The sequence below is a fragment of the Lactuca serriola genome, chromosome 5 (assembly GCF_051521515.1).
Source record: "Lactuca serriola cultivar US96UC23 chromosome 5, Lser_US96UC23_V15, whole genome shotgun sequence".
Taxonomy (NCBI): domain Eukaryota; kingdom Viridiplantae; phylum Streptophyta; class Magnoliopsida; order Asterales; family Asteraceae; genus Lactuca; species Lactuca serriola.
In genome coordinates this window covers 134,856,262-134,861,376 of record NC_136412.1, presented here as the reverse complement: position 1 = coordinate 134,861,376, position 5,115 = coordinate 134,856,262, and the positions used below count along the sequence as shown (strand labels likewise).

The window sequence follows — 5,115 nt, the reverse complement described above, 5'->3', positions numbered from 1 at the left end:
AGTTTTGTTAGTTAATCTGCTCTACCAATCCTCGCAAAGATTGCCTCAACTAAATGAAACTCTAGCCTCTCACTAGCTTTGTTTTTAGAAAAAAACAACACCATTTTGTTTAAAAAAACATCATATAAATAACAACCACTTATATTTTTTGAGACTTACTATGCATATTCAATGTGTCAGTACATGTGAAATTTTTTGCCAGCTACAAAGGCTGAACTGACATTTTCTAATAGGGGAAAGTATTGAAAGGTTAATACATTTGAAATTTTGTTCCTTTATGAAAGGTGTGCTTGCATTTCTCATAAGAACAGATACGACTACACATACAAATAAACATTTCAATTATATTTATACTCATACAAATACGCTGATAAAAGCTAAAACGGGTTCTAAAAAAAGATTAATCCACCCTGCAGCCAAAGAACACTATATCTGCTACTTTTATCAGCTAAGACATGTATAAAGCTTGTCCAGTAGATGTTTTGTACTTAGGCTTTTTTAATCGATCGAACTACTTGATGTATCCCGATATAAAGTTCAAGTTGGCCTCTGTTATAACAAAGGTTCGTGTTGATTGTGTCCACTGTTTAACAAACAAATTAAACCAAAGAGGCCAATCCGATTAACAGAAAAGGTGTGGTTTGTATTTATTGACTGAAGCAATTGGCAACTGTGAAGCTCACATGTGGCCAGTAGATGATATCGTCTGAGCAAATTAAGTCTGAAACAAAACATCAACCCATAAAACTATAATGAGTCCATAATAGAGGTGACTACTGCTAACTGCACATATTAAAAATTAATAATTTTAACATGAAGATGTTTTGACCATCATTAATGTTTTGACCATCACGAATGATTATGCAACTTACAGGGGAGCCATTCTTTCTTCTTTACGCTCCGCTACTGAAATCTACAAAGGTTTTGTCCCATCATCTCAGGATTCTTCTCAGCCATCCAATTCATCCTGTTTATTAGAATGAAGATTAGTCAACTTTTTGGTTTGTGATTCAAAAAACTTATTGCAAAAGCTCTGAGTTCAAAAATTAAAATCACTAAAACTAAAATCTCTGTCAGATTTTTTTGCTTTAAAAAGATCTAATACTGGATCCCCAAATATCTGATATTTAAGAGCTACAGATCAGATCTGCAACTTCCGTCAAGATATTCACGGTATTTTAAAGATATGATTACATTTAAATTTGATTTTCTAATCCTTGTTAAATGAAGGGCAAAATAGACAATTTCATTTAAAAATACGTGGATCTATAAAAAAAAGTCAGGGAAGTATCAATTCCCATTCAATAAGAATGGAACTAGATGTCAGATTTAGACTACTGAAACGTTACTAGATATAGCATAAATTGGAAAGTTGAGCAGTAAAAGTTTATTGGAATCAAAACAATTACATAAGAAAACGTTATATAAATTTACCTTCCCAACCACAAGATATAGGGGCCTTCCACAAACCCACAAAACCAACTCTTGAAATGTTATGAACACCTAACTGATACTGATCCGATTCTACTAGGCTGACAATAGAATACAGATCAATGTATAGTGTGAGTGACTGGCTATACAGATCAATGTATAGCGGATCTTTACCAGTTTTGTTATCTATGTGCATGATAAAGAAAAAAAAGCCGACACATAAAACTCTTGGTGATTATCACGACTGAAAAAAAGAAAAAAATCGATAACTTAATGAAAACAAAGCATGATTTTCAGATATGTAAGAAAAGATTGCGATCTAGATTGATAGGGTCGATCATGACAGCGGCTGTGAAATTGTATTGAAATGAACCTGAACATCGTATTTATAATGGTTAAGAAATGTGTAGGTGTAACCCTATAACCCTGATTTCTAGCGTTGGTGATTTGCATCAACCTCCCCTACTATTGTACATATCTTCAAATAGAGCCCAAAGGTTATGCAAAATGACAGTTTTGTTGCTTGATGAAGAAAGCCCTACTTGATTTTTTATTTGTAATTTTTTTAAGGGAGAATTTCATATATGCTTTTCTTAAACATTAAAATATCATCTTTACCCAAATTAATTTCTAAATGTCATATTACCCTTCATAAAATCTCTAAATATCATATTTACCATTCATAAAATTTCAAAATATCATAAATATCATATATATCATTTTTAAACATCAAAATATCATATATGTCGTTCTTCAATATCAAAATATCGTATATACACTTTTTAAAATCAATGATAATATCTAAAATATCCTCTATCTACAAACTGATAATAATCAACAATAACAAAAACTAAACAATCAAAATATATACATTCCATAGAAAGGGTTAAAGATAAATCTTTTTGTCTATCAACAATTGAAAAGTCGATCTAAGAGAAGAAAAGCAACACCTAAATAAGGTTTGACTAGAAGTCTTTTGGTAAATACAACCAATACTCTTTAATTTATTTATTTTTGGAAAAACATTTGATACATTTTTCTTTCTTGTTTAAGTGAGAATATCTTTCATCATTTAACATTGTAATTATTCCAGGTTGAGTATACAATATTTATGGTTTAGCCTTTCAACATGAAATTATGTAATTACTGCAAACTTATTATAATTTTTGGCTACAAAATTAATGGTTACACTAAATGTTAAAGTATGATTAATGTGTTAAATGAAATCTTAATAAATATGTACTGCTAATTATATTTATTTTAAATTTAAATTTCCGGAAGAAAACAATGTTCATAATTTATGAAGATAATGTAAAATTGTGCCTATATTTATCGTTTAACATGCATTTACGTTAAAATCAACAAGTCAAAGAAAGCTTGACGATAAATATTCAGTTTTATGAATTTTTGTCTTATTGGTTGATTATTGGATTACTGACACTAGGTGTTTTGATATTAGCACATTGTTCTACATGAATTGCGACTTTGCATTTTAAGTATATTTGTATTCCTTTTCTATTTCAACGCAATGTTAGTTTTACAACATATTAGAGACACTTCAATGAATTTTGATAAGCATGCGTGAACCGAAACACATGCACAAACTTGCTATGGACGATTTAAATTTGTTGGTAAATATCCATTGATTTTCAATTATTAATTGCCAGAAAGGCATAGTATTGAATATTTGTCACAATATATCTATGAATTTGGTATAAGTTTGAAAACGAGTGTTGGATTTATGAACTTACCAAATAAACTATGTGTAATATAATAAGTGTATAAGGCATCTCTTGCATCTTTTGCATGGTACTACTGTTGGATTAATATCTAAGTCCATAACTATAATTGGTAACACTTGACCCGACTCGGCATGGTCCATTTGGGTTGCATGACATCATACATTTGGATTCACTAAAATGAGAGAAATAATACTAAAGGTTTGTTAATATATTATAAGTTTTAATATATCAATAAGGTTATTTAATCAGTATGTATCAAGAATTAATCTAGGATTAATTAAGTGATCAAAAGAAGACTAATAAAATATATGGGTTGATTGTGTAAATCATCCATACTTTTATTGTGGGCTAAGACTCCATAGATTATCAAGTTGGGCTAAAACACATTGGATGCTCCATGGTGTATTTGAACCCATAGATCTAAGTTATTTAGGGTTGCATGTACACTTAGGAGTGTTAGAATGCTCAAAACCCAACAGTGGTATCAGAGCCTAGGCTTGTTTTCTTGTTATACTTGCAAAATTAGCTGAAAAATCGAATTTTGGTGTTGTCTGCACAATAGACTCGCCGAGTCCAAGGCAAAAAGCATCCAACTCGCCGAGTTGGTTCGTGGACTCGACGAGTTGGACCCCCAGACAACATATATTCGACTGTTTTGGCTAGAAATGGACTAGGAACATTACCCTAAGATGTTTTTGGACTTATAAACTTGTTTTTGATGTGGTAATGTTCATGCTAATCCAATTTCAATGTTAATTGTCAATAGATTCATGTTTTGTATTAGTTTAAAAGTTTTGCTAATTACATGAAAAAGTTTGATGTGAATTATCTTTGTTCATATGAGTTGCTTAGATTAATAGATAAGTTAATTGATTATGTGTTTTCAATCCATTTTAATCTAAGAGATGATTCTAAAATGTGTTTGTGTAACTTGTCCTCAAGTTACATGAAAAGTCTTATTTAAGTTTGTCACACCCCGAAACCAATGGCGGAAACGTTCCGGGGCGGAGGACATCATGTATATCGTCACTGGTGTACATAGTAAGCGTAGTAAACACAACCATTACATTACATAGAAATATTTACATTGTTTGAAAACAAATTGTTACAAGTGTTATATATATATATATATACATATATATATATATATATATATATATATATATCATATGATCAAAAACTAAGACGAGTCTTCTATACGCTTCGTCTTCTCCAAAAGGTCGTGGTTTACCTGTCTAATGTGGACCTGAGAATACAAGCAGTTTGAAAATCAGCATAAAGCTGGTGAGTTCATAAGCGGTTCATTTTTGAAAAAGAATAAGTTTCCTTTGGTTTTCTGAAAAAGTTGTTATCCAAGAAAATCCCATATTTTCTTATAAAAACAGTTTAGTTATCATTCGTTACACAATTTAATTACGAGTTGTTATGTTATCCTAAGAAAATCCCTTATTTTCCTAATTGTTTAGTTATCCATTCGTTACACAATTCGATTTGGAGTTGTTATGTTATTCCAGGAAAATCCCTTATTTTCCTAATAGTTTAGTTATCCATTCGTTACATAATTCGATTTCGAGCCGTTATGTTATCTCAGGAAAATCCCTTATTTTCCTAATAGTTTAGTTATCCATTCGTTACATAATGTACTAATGTTTGGCATTCTTGTAGTATTAGTTAGGTATTCTGATATCTTAGTTATCGTACACACGAATGTCAATTGTTTACCATACTTAGCTGTATTTTTGAATATTTGGATACACTCAGAAATGTACATTAACTGTATATTCGATGTTCTGGTGACTTCCAAAAGCGTACTTTAGACGTATTTCCGAAGCTCCGTCGACATCCAAAGGCGTATGTTTTCGAAACTCAGTCGATGTCCAGAGGCGTACTTTCGAATTATTTCCGAAACTCTGGTGACACTCAAGGCGTACACTAACTATAT

General features: G+C 31.0%; 1 long non-coding RNA gene across 1 annotated transcript; it reads right to left on the bottom strand.

The window, feature by feature from the left end:
- Window positions 1-240: 240 nt before the first annotated feature.
- Window positions 241-1,769, bottom strand: LOC145051246 (uncharacterized). Its single transcript, XR_013683481.1, has 3 exons — window positions 1,435-1,769; window positions 873-967; window positions 241-721 (listed from the first exon to the last, which is right to left on the bottom strand). It is a non-coding gene; the product is annotated as an uncharacterized LOC145051246 (long non-coding RNA).
- Window positions 1,770-5,115: the final 3,346 nt, after the last annotated feature.